The 16,165-nt window shown below is 39.8% G+C and overlaps 1 protein-coding gene across 2 annotated transcripts in view; it reads left to right on the top strand.

Moving 5' to 3' along the window:
- Positions 1-16,165, top strand: part of SCEL (sciellin) — a 398,872-nt gene that overhangs the window by 207,785 nt on the left and 174,922 nt on the right. Inside the window, exon 1 of one of the 2 annotated variants that reach the window (XM_082434838.1) lies at positions 3,150-3,198. The exons of the other annotated variant lie outside the window; for it this stretch is intronic. The gene's annotated coding sequence lies outside the window, so the exon portion shown is untranslated. Of the gene's footprint in view, positions 1-3,149; positions 3,199-16,165 lie in introns of those variants that run through there. 2 annotated transcript variants of the gene reach the window in all.

Genomic DNA, 16,165 nt, shown 5'->3' with positions numbered 1-16,165 from the left:
AAACTACTTTTGGAATCCCATCCAAGCTCTTCATACTCTAAATGATTTCTGCTGTCCCTCTAATTATCAGCCAGGATGCTTATTTGTAATCACCAGCTTTCAATAATTTAAATAGGTAGTTTTTCAGCCAACTATTTTTATTCAAAATGGGACAAAAGCTAAAATTGCATGTTGAATTTTATCCAGAAGCTGTCTTCTTTTAGTTCGTGCTAACTGATGCAGAGCATTTGTTCATTTTCTTATGACATGTCAGAAGCACATTTTTACTTTATGAATCTAACCAACAATCCGATGTGAAGTCTACAATTTATGTATCAGTTCAGTTGCTTACCAGAATGAGCGACAGGGCATTTTAAGATTTAATTCAGCATACCGAATCGCCAAACGTAACCACACCCAAGCTCTGTTATTTTTCAGAGACTTTAAATATTAGCTTTTCACTGTCCATTTGAATTTCAACGAGGATCATCTTGGTAGTTACGTTTTTCACCAATTATAATAAAGATCATTTTGAATAATTAGTCAACATGAATAACACTACTACTTACTATTTTTGTAAGGACCCTAAAAGTCTTTGGTCTAAATTTTCTTTTATACTTTTGTGTACAAAGTGGACCCATTTCTTAATCTCAAAAAGAACTGAATCAGACAGAATCCAGATGCCTTAAGAAAAAAGTCTCTTGTTTCAAACTTTCTTTTTTGGTCCAATAATGTTTGCCCTCTGGGCCAGCAAAAGAGGTCATTCTGAAAAGTCCCGAAGCTGCAAAATTGCAAAATTGAGAAGCTAGGTTAAAGGTCTTCTATTCTGTGAAATTTGCTAGATTTTGCCAAGTCCCTGGTTTTGTATTGAAAAAGTTTCAGAGAAAGCTGTGTTTTCCTTTGTCTGGGTCCTTGTTCAGAACACGTCTATGAAGTGGGTAATTGCTATTAGCAAATGCAAATAGAAACAGTTGCCTCCATGCAGCTCAGCGGTCCTTTTGCCAGTTCCCAGGAGGCCCCTCTACCCACTTCCCTACTGTGGTTTTTCCAAGTCTTCATCCCTCTCTTCAAATCCTCCCCCAAACTCCCTACTCACCATCAGCAGGTTACCTTGGCTGTTACCTCACAGAGGAAATAGACTCTATTTACAGTAACTCCTTCAAGTCCCTTCCACTGAACAAAGACACCTACCTCTGCAGTCTCAGGAGTGAGGCTGGGGAGAAGGGCAAGGAGACTCCCCTGGCTTTCCAAGACCCATCCCTCCACCTCACTCCTGTCTCCTCGGGGCTCCTTCTCCATCCTGGTCTCTTCTCTCTCAGGTATCTTCACTCTCCTACTCGTCACTGACTCAATTCTCTCAGCGTATAAACCTGACACAATCTCTCCCAGAGTGTTGACTTAGGGTCCATGAGAGTCCAAGTGACAGCTCCCAGCTCCCTCCTGAACACAGAGGCCACAGGTGGCTCCTGTGACAGAAGCTGCCATGTTTTCAGTTCTGTGGCCCTGCCACCCTGGCCTCAGGGGACTGCATTATGATGGGGGCTATAGCCAAAGGCAGCTCTGATGTGAGAGCCAAAACTACATGGTGTCTGAGTCCTGTGCGAATTCCTGTTGGCACGCAAGAGAAAACGATGCTGCCTAATTTAACCTCAGCAGATTGCTCACTGGAAGGATGTCTGTGGCTCACGTCTCTATAGGGGCCTAGAGGACCTGGGTTAGAAAAGAGACAAAAGCCCAGGTGCTCTGAAGAGCCCTGCTGTGAGGAGCGCAGCAAGTGATACAGGAAGAGCAGTGTGGCCACTCAGCAGCTTCTGCTGCCGCTCCTTTGCGGGGGTGGTCTGCAGCCGTGCCTACATTCTTCTGACTGGTTTAGGCCGAGGACAGGCTTGCTCCATAACTGGGCTGGGTGGGGAGAGAGTGCATTGGCTCATTGGCACCTGTGTGGGAAGTGGGTTCCATCCCTACAGCTACACACGGTAGGAGATTTCCCCCAAAAGGAGATTGGATTGCTCCCAGGAGTCTGGTGCTGGACAGCCAAAACCAACAACTGGCGACTAGAGATGGTTCTCCCACACAGTTGTTACCGAGTCCAAGCTTGAACTGCTCACTGCATAACAGGTCAATAAACTGAGAGATGATGTCGTTGGGGCAAGGACTAGGACTTTCTTCGGAAAATAAAGAGGAGAAGATGGTGGACTAATGTCCCAAAGAACCGTCTTACATGAGTTGGGATTCAGGCTTCTTTTATACTAAAAGCGGTGGGAGTGTGGCTGCTTGCTGCAGACTTCTTGGTGCCGGAATCTTTTGTTCTTGCAGCCGTGCACGTAGGTCTGGTCACAGTGTTTCCATAAACCTCCAACAAGACAAATGCTATTCTCTGTTCTGCGATTTTTTTCTCTCTCTATGAATGGAAAGGTGTTATACCTTTAAGGGTCAGAGCCCTGAAAATGGGCTATGCTGTATATTTCAGGCTAGAGGCAACATTCTTTTACAAAGGTGCAGAGCCAGCGTGACTAAGCACAGGCAACAGAGCACAGAGGTTACAGCTAAAGGAATAGATCCAATATGGAGTCACGTTTGTTCTTTTCTGTTACACAATGAGATGCTCTCCTGAAGAGCATGAATAGGGGACGCACATAACAGAGAAGCAGAAAGCAGTAGAAAGAGAGAAGCAATAGCAGAGAGAAGCAAAGATGAGATAGACTCAAAGAGCTGGCGGGGCATAAAGAAGTCGTATCATGAAAATGGTAGACTCAGAAGAGTAGATGGGATAGATTGGTACCCACTCTCAGGAGGTGGTGAGACAACTGGTGACCATAGGTCCTGGGTTGCTTGGGACACTGGAACTGGCTCGATTCTGGAAAAGCATGTAGTGTTTCCTAGCTCTTAGGCTTTGGAGTCAGAGAATCATGGGTGTCCCTGAGATTCAAATTCCAGCTTCACCACTGGGTGACCTTGGACATGTTTTTTAATCACTGTATCCTCACTTTCCTCATTGGTAAAAATTGTACCTACATCATTTAGTTGAAATAACAATAAAATGACAATTCATATAATGACAATGCATATGCTTAACATAGTTCATGGTACATTATATGTTAGCTGTTGTTATTACTATTTTATATCTCCCATGATTTTTCAAATGCAATTCTATTCCTATATCTTCATAGGAAATTCCAACTCACCTTTCAAGATCCAGCTCAGATGTTACCTTCTGAGGTAAGGTAGATGTTACCTTCTCTGCAAATCCATCCATGAATTTTCCCCTTGCCCCACGTGGAACTAATAATTCAGGTCAACACTTATTGTATGACTTCTATATGCAAGATATAGTATTTTTCTAGATGCTAGAAATATCAAAGATGTCAAAGACATAGTCTGGTTGCTCAACATCCTATAATCTAAAGGGAGAATCAAAGAAGTAAACACACAATTTTAATATTGATATATTCCAGTAAAAACCATGATAGCACTTTGCTTTGCATTTTCTTCCACCTAAATCATATGTCTATTGCAGCAATTTTGCCATTGTAATCTAGTTATTTGCATGTCTACCTCTCTTGGTAGGCTATGTACTTTTTAAGCTCAAGAATATATCTTTTTCGTCTTTTTATCCCTAGAATATTAGGCACTCAATATGTTTGTTGAATAAAGTATGATTCCATTATGTTTTCACCAAAAAACTTAATTATTGATTTTCAGAGATGTCATTCCCAATGAGTAATTACTATTTAAGAGTAAAAGTTTTATTCTGAAATTCCACAACTTACTTCCTTACCAAAAATGAAGGATCAGTCACTGTTCAATGTATCACTTCCAATCTGGTTGAAATTTGAATGAGGGGAGGGAAATGTGTCTGGGGATTACTAGGTTGAAGCTTGGGATAAAGCACACATTCCAAGATAAAGCTCCGGGTTCGGGGAGCCATGAGGCGGAGAAGTAGGGCCAGAGAAGCAGGTGAGAGAGAGATGGAGCTGGAGAGACATATGATGGGTGGGAGTAGTCCAGGGAGGAGGCGGGAGGAAGGGGAGGACACTCGGAGGCATCCGCCATGTGTGAGGGGGAAGAGAGTCCAGTGTGACTGGAGCAGAGCAGGGGACAGAGCAGAGGCTAGAAAGGCAATGAGGATGGGGAGAAAGATTTTGATAATTTATTTATTTGGGGAGTTTTGTGAAACATTGGTATGTCTAACAAATGCTTGGGGAAGGTTGGATGAATTATGTAATTGTAACAAGGAGGGATGAATGGGAGCGTCAGAATAGTGGTCGCTGGTGTCAGGTGGGAGAGTCATCATCCCAGCTCCAGGTGAGGCAGGACGAGTGGAATAGAGCAAGGACAAGGACCCAAGAAGTAGGGCTCAATCCGAATTGTGTCATCCCTTGCCTATGTGAGACCCATACCAAAAATACGTGTGGCTCATCCAGTCACTCATGGGATCATTCATTCACCCATTTAAAATGTCACTTTCTCTGCTTTTGACTTGTTGGATCCATTTTGTCAATGACAATTTCTTTCATCTCTGGGTCTCTGGGTCTTTTTAAGTACAATTTTTGTTTATGGCCAAACATTGTTTGAAAACATAATAAAGCATTATGAGAATGCCAAATAACCAGATTATTTTTTGCTTATGTGACTTAGACTTGGCAATTTTACAATTTTGTTTTATCATCTTTGGCTGATTACCTTGATTAATCAAGCCAAATGGAAACAGAGCCCATTTTAAGTGGGAGCAGAGCATGGGCAAGTGGACTTTGCCAAGGAGAGCTGACAATCTTTTAGGGCTGGAAAGAACATTGCTCAATTTCTTCATTTTGCAAATGTGGAAACTGAACTTAAAGAGGCCAAATGACTTGCCAAGGCCATGATGTGGGAATAGCAATAGGAGGCCATATTTCCTCCCCTTAGTTAAATCATTATAGAATCATTGATATCTGGTAGAGACAGTTGAAAAACTCTATTCTCTAGCACTGGGTAAGTGGAGGAGGAATTTTTAAAAAGTTTAAATCAGATTTTATTTACCTGTTCTTCATGTATAATCTCCATTCCAAGAGATGTAGGGCCTATTTTGAGGGTCAATGAGGAATTTGAGGCAGACAATGAAATGATCAGATTTATACTTTAGGAAGTTATTCTAGCAGGAGCATTCTTCAGTACTATAAGTGACTTAAAACACTGTATCTATAAAACCCTTTTCACTGTTGTTGTTTTTTTTTAAATTAATTCAAGCCAGTTCTTTTGGCATGATTCACATTTTGGATGTGTACAAGAAATATATTACCTTTTCTACTATCATATTATTTCCAGATATGGCCATATGTTTCTCCTTGAGTTGACTTGATTTAGATAGTTGAAACTTTTGAGTTGCTTATAATAGTGATGACCTGTTTGGTATCATTCATGCTCAGTGCTCTTTTAGAGCCCTATATAATATGTACTAATTAATGTACCTGTCACTTTGTAGTCATCAGAGGAGGCTCTCTAGGAATCGCCTTCAAAGTTAGAGTGTGATATACCCTGTACTTACATAGTCTTTGACTTACTGCTATAGAATGAAACATTGCTATTTTGATTTATGAGGTCTGGGATATTAGTTCATTTATTAACTGTGTATGTGTGTGTAAAGCTGTGGGAATAACCGTGGGACAGTGTAATAACAGTGTGGGACAGTTTGGTAGCAAAAAATCACAAACTCAAAGTTCTTAACTCTCAGCTCAAGGCACCACTGAAAACCAGTCACTTTCTAAAGTAGTGCTAAATGAATAATCTCTGTCAGCCACAGTTGAAATGTGCACTCAAAGATTTAGCCTCCAAGTTGCTTACATCAATTTTATAACCTTCCCTTGTCTCTTATGTAGAAATTCCACCTTCAACTAACATAGGAGACTAAGCAGAGGTCCCAACATTTGGTGGAGACCTGTGAGAGGAGCTGTGTTGTTCAGCATTCAAGCCGTTAATGCCACTGCAAATCCATTCTGACCCTACCAGTGTGAGCACGCCCCAGGGGCTTTTGCAAAGACAACCTAAAAGAATTGCAAGATTTTATTCACTTATATTTGCAAAAATCTGGCTGATACACATGGGACTGAATTCCGAGGACTGTTAACCAAGGATGGAGGAACATGATTTCGATGAAGCAGAATGTTTCACAGTTTGTGCATGCACCTATGTGCAATTCTATATTCAGCTGGCAGTGATTAAAGTTACTTTAGTGACGAAATTTTGGGCTCAAAGGTAGCCTAGACATTCCTGGTATAATATAAAGAAGAAGAAATTAAGACTTAGAGATGGGAGTGAGTTTCCTGTGTGCAATCCATTCCCATAACTCCCAGCTGTGGCCCCAAGTCCTTTCCACGGAACCATGCGTTGAGAAATTCATCCAAGCCTTTAAGAAAATCGCTATAGAGGCTGTTCTTTATGGACCTAGAATGCAGTGAGAGGAGACACAGTTGAAATGAGCTCTCTGATTTTACTTTGATACCAGAATCCCAGAGTGGCAGAAGCCATGTAGCAGCCGTGGAGGCAGCTGGGGTTTGGATAGCTGGGGGAGGAAGGAGAGGCTGAGGCAATGTGGTAATCAGGGTGGTCCTATCCCCAGAGATCTCTGGTATTTGCTAAACACTCATGGGCATTCTAGAAATGAACTATACCTACAGCACACCGAGAGAGTATTTGATTTGTAAAATAATACCTACATCAACTAAACCCCCAACACTCTAGGTACAGTAATCAGAGGTCCAACTTGAACTACCACATAAGAAAGTGTTGGCCTTTTTACCCAATTTCCAAACTTAAATTCTCGGTACTAAAAGGAAGGCTATGTAGTCTTGAAAAAGAATTCAGTTTTTCAAGTGTGTATCTCTTCCAATGTCTTCTGAAAAGGGACCTTCAGCTATTGGGATGACTGGACACTGGGAAAGGGAAATGCCTAGACCTTTCAGGTTTAGTACAACAGTTGCTCTGAGCAACTAGTTCCTGAGGGTCCAGAACCCTGCTGTGACCTATCGGTCAGTGTGAGGGTTTATGGGGATCAGGTAATAAATGGAGTTTTGAGCTGAATCTACATCAGTAGAACCTGGACTCATCTCTGTTACTTTGCTCTGTTCCTGATTTTATGATTGGAAAGAAAACCCTCAGCAACTACAAAATCCCTTTGTTGACCCTGACACATGGAAAACAGGTTAATATGATAAAAAGAGGCCAGTGGAAGCCCCTGGAATTCTTCCTAATGGTTTTCAAAAATACTTAATTCACTCATTAAACAATTTGTACTGATTGCCTACTCTATGTCAGACACTATGCAGTGGTCATTAGTGAACAAAACAAACAAAAATTTCTGCCTTGATGGAGTAAAAGTCCTGGAGGAAGAACACAAATTAATAAGTGAAATATATGGTATGTCAGGTAGTGCCATGGAAAAAATAAATTGGGTTTGGGGTCGCGGGGGAGGGATTGCTTCATTTCTCACAGAGCCAATTAGGGTTAGAATTGAGGGATTGGGAGCTATTGTGGAGGTCCTGGACCTCTTGAGGTGACCAGTGTAAACACAGATTGAGAGAATAATGAAATAAAACATGATACAAAATCCAAAAAATAATAAATAAAAAAAACAATTTCACATGGTGGAAGGAATCACAAAATCACCAGCAGGGACTTGAAAGATGCCAGGGTGATGATTCCCTATCCCATCTCCACGTTAAATGTGTCATTGTGGCAGATGCAGGTGGCAGATTGGTGTTGGAGGAAAAAGTATGTTTCTCTAACAGGATTTAAGCTAGGAATGCAACATAGTGAATCCAGCTCATCGTGGGTGATCAGTCAATACCATGTTATATCTTTGAGTTATCATCCTGCTTGATACTGTGAACGTTTGCATTGATACATTTGCTATTAATCTTTTTTTAACATCTTTATTGGAGTATAGTTGCTTTACAGTGGTGTGTTAGTTTCTGCTTTATAAGAGTTAAAGTGTTTGGCAGCTCAGCTGGTCTCCATGGAGTGGTGCTAGAGAGTCGAGTATAATATTTGACAGTGTTTGAATACTATCAGCCATAGCTTGATTGATTGTTATATTGTTTCATGAATGGCTTCCTTTTCCACTGTTTTATCATCATTAATCAGTGGGGTAACCTGCTGGGTGTTGCTGTCTAAACTGAAATTAAAATCTGTTTGTTCAGGATGGTTTCATGGAAGCTTAGTACAGTAAGAGAAGAATGATTTATGCAGAGGTTTATCTTTCAGCACATTCATTTTCAGAACCCACTCAGTTTGATTATATAGAGTGAAGCTTTTGTCCTTGAGCTGGGTAACTTTGGAGTTGATCCCAAACATTAAAGTACAAAGAGAAGATTTCCTCCTCTTTAATGTAGTTCTTTGCTAACAACACTAAGAAAAATAATGTCAGTTCACTTTTCTGCAAAGTATGACTTGGCTGACTTAAATTATCTATGCTAGTTTTATTTTTGTTATAGAAAGTTTTTTCTTCTCTTATAAAATAAATATATTTATTATAAAAAATCTGGAAAATTCAGATAAGTGGGAAGGAAATGTACTCATTTTCTATCGAAAATTTAATTGCATGACAAGTTACCACAGGCTTAGTAGCTTGAAACAACATACATTTATTATCTCACAGTTTCTGTGGGTCAGGAGTCTGGGCACAGCTCAGCTGGGTCCTCTGCTCAGAGGCTGCCTTCATGGTGTCACTAGGGACTGTAGTCTCATCTGAGGTTTATGGTATGATTCCAAACCCAAGTGGTTGTTGGCAAAAATTCATTTTCTGCAGCTGTAGAACTCATTGTAGCTTACTTCTTTAAGCCCCAGGAGTTTCTCCTTTCAGGGAAGATCTGGGCCGGCTTTCAAAGGGCTCACCTGATTAGGCCAGGCCCACCCAAGATCATCTTCCTTTTGATGAACTCAACCCACTGGTAAGGGGCTTTGATTATCACTGCAAAATCTCTTCACCTTTGCCATATGATGTAACTTAATCATGAGTGAGGTATCCCATCATATTCACAGGTCCAGCTAACACTCAAGGGGAGACGACTAAAATCACAGGTCATCTTAGAATTCTGCCAACCACAGCAAAAATATTCAAACAATCTATAATAACAAACTCAAAATTTTAAGGTATTTCTTTCCTGTGTTTTGTGTGTGTGTGTGTGTGTGTAAAGTGTTCTTTACATAAGTGGTATTAAATTTTGCATAACATTTTTCTAAGCTTTATATTATTGAAAGTTTCAAATATACACAAAAGTATAATAAAAAGAAGACTAAATTCCTATGAACCCATCACCCAGCTTCAACATTATCATCATTCTGCAGTGCATAACATTTTGAAGTTTGCTCCTTTATCATTAGTATATCGTTATAGCAATTTTCTCGATTTAGTGAAAAATCTTCAAAACATCATTCATCTATTTATGGAGTTAGCGTATTTATTGAATGTTGACTATATACTAGGGTAGACTACTAAACAAAAGAGATAAGGCCCTGCCTTCAAAGAGCTTATTGTCAAAAAGTGTCTTGCCGGGAAAAAGGCAATTTCAATATAGTATGATGTATATAACTTGTAGTATGAACTGAGATTGCTAAGGGAGGGATAGATACCAAACCCCGTTTTGAGGAGTCATAGGAGGTTTCCTAAAGGAGAACTATATGGCATATCATATGCCGTATATATTACTCTAAAATTTTTTTGTTGGCTGTTTCCTTATCTAGAATTTAAGCTTCATGGATTCATGGATTTTTGTCTGTTTTTTTTTTTTTCTTTGCTGCTGTACATGCAGTGTCTAGATGGTTGTCTGGCACATGGTAGGCAATCAATAAATACTTGAAGGATAAGTAAGAACCACAGTAATTAGACAAAGGAGAGGAAGCCATAGGGACAGGGAACCAGAGTGCCAGAGATGGTGTTTTCTGAAAAGTACAGAGTATGAGCAAAATTTTAGAGACAGGAGAGCAGAGCTATTATTATTATTATTAGCATTAGCATTTTTCCTCCGTACTGAATGAATGTCCTATAATTAGTTAGTCCCCATTGTTGATTATTTAGTTTAAAATTTCTATTATACAACTATGCATACTTTTGCTTATAAATCTTATACTTCTTAAGTATTATTTAAATAGACTGGAGTCCAGAAGTGGAATGATTGGGACAATAATATGAGCATTTTAGAGACATTTGATGAGTGTATCTGAACCAGGGTTCAGTCAGAGAACAGAACCACAGAGAATAGTGAAAAAGGTTTATAATAAGAAATTAAAAGGCTTACAGAATTTGTGGGGAGAGTCTATGTTGAGCTTCCGGGAATAATTGTCAATTCCACACTCAGAACCAGGCTAGCAAGGGGACTGATGCCTCTTCTAGGAATGGCCAGGAAGCTACCACAGTTGCCATAAGCAAAACCACACTGCGCCAGCTGAAACCCAAGCCAGCAAATGGATGCCCCATATTTGACACCCGTAAAGGAAGTGAAGGAACACTAGCAATTCTCTTCATGCTGTCACATTTGTAAACCCAAATGCCTCCACATCTATGCTTGCCAAAAGAAATGCGGAAGCAACCTAAATGTCCATTGAAAGATGAAGGGATAAAGAAGATGTGGTGCATATATACAATGGAATATTACTCAGCCATAAAAAAGCATGAAATAACACCATCTACAGCAACATAGATGGACCTCGTGATTATCATACCAAGCAAAAGAAAGACAAATACCATATGCTATCACTTGTACATGGAATCTAAAAAAAAAAAAAAAATACAAAAGAACTTATTTACAAAAGAGAAATAGACCCACAGACATAGAAAACAAACTTATGGTTACCAAAGGGAAAGCAGGGGGAGGGATAAACTAGGAGGTTGGGATTAACATATACACACTGCTATATACAAAATAGGTAACCAACAAGGACCTACTGTATAGCACAAGGAATTATACTCAGTATTTTGTAATAACCTATAAGGGAAAAGAATCTGAAAAAGAATAGATATATATATATATATGTATAACTGAATCACTGTGCTGTACACCTGAAACTAACACAACATTGTAAGTCAATTATACTTCAATCAAAAAAACAAAAATGCCAAAGCAGCCAAGGATGGCCACTGCCTCATGTCTGCTTTCCAAATCTTACCAAGGGCATAGACTTGTACCAACTTAAATCATATTAGAATCACAGCTATGAGGGAAACTGGAAAATGAATTTTCAGTTTTCCGGCTTTGGCAGTTTAGCAGGTTATGAAGCCATTTTAGTGAAGGAGGTAGGAGTGGCTGCTGAGCACCAATCCACCACACCCACCAAAGTACAGGTCGTCAAATTGCTTCTAAAAGAATTATACAGGTCGTGGTCCTGTCAGGAAGGGACCCGATATGGGAAAGTCCTGGATTCATAGCACTGTACCCATAGTTGTGTATGGTTTCCTAAAAGCCTCTGTACGAGGTAAAATTTTGGATGAACTATAGTAGTAACATACTGCTTTTGGCATCGTTTGATTACTCATGAGGTTGATCACTTTCCCAAATATTTGATAACAAGTGCTGTTTTGTGTTTTGAAGTGCCTAGTCATCTCTTTGCCATGAATCTATTAGGTTCTCAAAATATTTTTCCTAGTGAATTTGCATATGTACAGGCATACCTCAGGGATATTGTGGGTTTGGTTCTAGACCATTATTGCTTTATTTGTTCACAATAAAGTGAATATCACAATAAAGCAAATCACATGTATTTTGGGGTTTCCCAGTGCGTATAAAAGTTATAAAAGTCTACACTCTACTGTAGTCTATTAAGTGTGCAATAGCATTGTCTAAAGAAACTCATGTATATGCCTTAATTTAAAAATACTTTATTGCTAAAAAATGCTAAACATCATCTGAGCCTTCAGCAAGTTGTAATCTTTTTGCTGGTAGAGGATCTTGCCTCGATGCTGATGGCTGCGGATGATCAGGGTGGTGGTTACTGAAGGTTGGGGTGTCTGTGGCAATTTCTTGAAATAAGACAGCAATGAACTATACACATCGATTGACTCTTTCATGAACAATCTCTCTGTCACATGCAATGCTGTTTGATAGCAGTTTACCCACAGTAGAACTTCTTTCAATATTGGAGTCAATCCTCTCAAACCCTGCCACTGCTTTAGCAACTAAGTTTATGTAATAGTCTAAATCCTTTGTTGTCATTTCAACAGTCTTCACGGTATCTTCACCAGAAGTAGATTTCATCACAAGAAACCACTTTCTTTGCTCATCCATAGGAAGTTCTCCTCAGCCATTAAAGTTTTACCAGCGAATAAGATCGTCTGTATACATTTTTTCAGATTCCATATATATGTGTTAATAGTGACCTAAATGGGAAGGAAATCCAAAAAAGAGGGGATATATGTGTAAGTATGGCTGATTCACTTTGCTGTACAGTAGAAACTAACACAACATTGTAAAGCAAATATACTCAAATAAAAAAAAATTTTTTTAAGTAAAAGGAAATTTTAAAAAAAGTTTTATCAGCGATGGCAGCAATTCAGTCCCATCTTCAGGGTCCACTTCTAATTCTAATTCTCTTGCTATTTCCACCACATCTGCAGTTACTTCCTCCACTGAAGTCTTGAGCCCCTCAAAGTCATCCATGAGGGTTGGACTAAACTTCTTCCGAACTCCCGTAAATGTGGGTATTTTGACCTCTTTCCATGAATCATGAAATGTTCTTCATGGCATCTAGAATGGTGAGTCCTTTCCAGGAGCTTTTCAATTTGTTTTGCCTAGATCCATCAGAGAAATCACTATATATTGCAGCCGTAGCCTTTTGAAATGTATTTCTTAAATAATAAGACTTGAAAGTAAAAATTACTCCTTGATCCTTGGGCTACAGAATGGATGTTGTGTTAGCAGACATGAAAACAACATTAATCTCATTGTACATGTCCATCAGAGCTCTTGGGTGAGCAGGTGCCTTGTCAATGAGCAGTAGTATTTTGAAAGGAATCTTTTCTTCTGAGTAGTCGGTCTCAACAGTGAGCTTAAAATATTCAATAAACCATGTTGAAAACAGATGTGCTGTCATCCAGACTTTATTGTTCCATTTATATAGCACAAGCAGAGTAGATTTAGCATAAATCTAAGGGCCCTAGGATTTTCGGAATGGGAAATGAGCATTGGCTTCAACTTCAAGTCATCAGCTGCATTAGTCCCTAACAAGAGAGTCAGCCTGTCCTTGGAAGCTTTGAAGCCAGGCATTGACTTCTCCCCTCTAGCTATGAAAGTCCTACATGGCATCTTCTTCCGATAGAAGGCTGTTTCATCTACATTGAAAATCTGTCATTAATTATCTTCATTAGTTATCTTAGCTAGCAATTCTGGGTAACTCGCTGCAGCTTCTACACCAGCCCTTGCTGCTTCATCTTGCAATTTGATGTTATGAAGATGGCTTCTTTCCTTAAACCTCATGAGCCAACCTTTGCTGGCTTCAAATTTCCTCCTGCAGCTTCCTCACCTCTCTCAGTCTACATAGATCTGAACACTTAGGGCCTTGCGCTGGATTAGGCTTTGGCTTAAGGGAATGTTGTGGCTGGTTTGATCTTCTACCCAGGCCATTAAAACTCTCTCTGTATCAGCAATAGGCTGTTTCTTATCATTTGTGTGTTCATTGGAGTAGCACATTTAATTTCCTTCAAGAACTTTTCCTTTGCTTTCACAACTTGGCTAACTGACATAAAAGGCCTAGCTTTTGTCCTATTTTGGCTTCTGACATGCCTTACTCACTAAGCTTAATCATCTAGCTTTTTTTTTTTAATTTTTTTAAAATAAATTTATTTATTTTATTTATTTACTTTTGGCTGCCTTGGGTCTTTGTTGCTTCACGCAGCCCTTCTCTAGTTGCAGCGAGCAGGGGCTACTCTTTGTTGTGGTGCGTGGGCTTCTCATTGCAGTGGCTTCTCTTGTTGCAGAGCACGGGCTCTAGGCACGTGGCCTTCAGTAGTTGCAGCACGAGGGCTCAGTAGTTGCAGCTCGCAGGCGCTAGAGCGCAGGCTCAGTAGTTGCGGCGCAAGGGCTTAGTTGCTCCACGGCATGTGAGATCTTCCCAGACCAGGGCTCGAACCCATGTCCCCTGCATTGGCAGGCAGATTCTTAACCACTGTGCCACCAGGAAAGCCCAATCATCTAGCTTTTGATTTAAAGTGAGTGACATGCAACTCTTCCTTTCACTTGAACACTTAGAGGCCACTGTAGGGTTATCAATTGCCCTCATTTCAATGTTGTTTTGTCTCAGGGAATAGGTAGGCCTGAGGAGAGGGAGAAAGATGGGGAATGGCTGGTCGATGGAGCAGTCAGAACACACATTTATCGATTAAGTTTGCCATCTTATATGGGTGCAGTTCGTGGTGCCCTCCAAACAGAATGTTAACATCAAAGATCACTGATCACAGATCACCACACAAATATAATAATAATAAAAAAGTTTGAAATATTGCAAGAATTACCAAAGAGTGAGCAAATGCTGTTTGAAAAATGGCACCAATATACTTGCTCTACACAGGTTCTCTTTACCTCAAACAAGAAATACACAGTAGTATAAATTTTAGTACCTTTAGGTACTATATTTACAAAGTACCGAAATGAGTAGTATTATTTTATTTAGGAATGTCTCATTTACAAGGAACGGATGCACTAAGCTGTCCTATGTAAGGACATAATCAGGGATTTCATGGGAGTCTGAGAAGAGGAGTAAACTGTAGCTGGGAGCTGGATGCCTCTTGTGCATCACATGCTCTCCACTCCTGTTTCCAAGTCTTTGTCTCTTGTGACTTTCTGCTTCCCTTTGCATGTGTGTTGCCATTTATTATCTTCTCTATGTCTGTACACTAAGCTGCCTTTATGTGAAATCAAATTTGGCTGCAAGGCCACATGGCCTGGGTTTCAGTCTTGCTCTCCCAGCTAGTAGTCTCACTAGTATGTGATCTTGGACAAGTTTCTTAATTCCTGTGAGCCTTAGTATTCTCATCAGTAAAATGGTGGTGGTGGGGAATTGTTAACCACAGTAATAACTTCATAAGGTAAATAAACTAAGAGTATGCAACACATAGTAAGTACCATATAAACGGTGGCTCTTATTATTTATACATTTGATCTTCATTTCCTCAGAGCTTCAGCTTGCCAGTGAACCGTCATGGCTGTCCTGATACTTTCTACAAGATAGCTCTGACCCTGCTGCTAACTCAGTCCCACATTCTCAAGGGAGGAATCTCTTTGGCTCGGTTCATCTTTTTAAGCGGGGCCACATTGGCATTGGTTCCTAGCAGGCCAGTAGATTGGCTGCCTTTCAGACAAATGCCTTGCTCTGGTCCAATCCCATGTACAGGGGATGGGGGTGGAATCCATGTACACAATATGGCTGCTCTCTCTCACCAGGTATGGTCAATCAGTTTTCCAGTTTCCAACAGAAGAGAGGGTGGGCAATGGACACCATAAAACTTGTATTGGCCAAAGATGTAAGTCAATGTGTTTATGGAAATATTGCTTGAATTTTTAGTGAGTTTTTAGAAATTGAATCATGATTTTCATTGACTCTATAATCTTAAAGATATAACTCATGGACTTCATCTTACCATTATAACATGGACCCTTTAATTCTAGTAAAGGCATGACACCACAGTGTTATAGAAGGAGCACAAAATTTGGAGTCAGGAGATCTGAATGAGTTCTGGTTCCTGCCCTCACCCACTGGTTAGTCCTGGGAAATGCACGATATCTCCCTGAGCATCACTTTCTTCATCTGCAAACAGGGACCAAAAAATCCACCTCACAGAATGTAAAATATCAATTATTGTTATAAATATACCACTTTACAAGGAGTAGCTTCTGTTGATAATGCCTTTCTGAAAGACTCGGCATCAGAACTCAGAAATATAAAGTATGTCATGATCACAATAGATAAAAAATCTTTTTTAATGTCTGTATTTGTCAGATTCAAAAGGCTAGAAGCACAGAGGAAAAAAATCAGTGGTAGAGTGAAGAAAATAATGAAATATAAATGATATGGAAGAATAGCAGCTCAATACTAAGCAGGAAATAATAAAATTCCAGAAGTTTCCTTAGATCAAAAACTTGGGCCTCATAAAAGAGAAAAGGAATCCATTTTGAAAGTTTTGAATATATTATTGGCTCAGGTATAGCAGGGCTCTCTCTTACCA

Source organism: Balaenoptera physalus, assembly GCF_965194825.1.
Source record: "Balaenoptera physalus genome assembly, chromosome: 18".
In the NCBI taxonomy this organism is placed as follows: Eukaryota; Metazoa; Chordata; class Mammalia; order Artiodactyla; family Balaenopteridae; genus Balaenoptera; species Balaenoptera physalus.
Note: the sequence above shows the minus strand (reverse complement) of the source record. Positions and strands in the feature narration are given on the sequence as shown.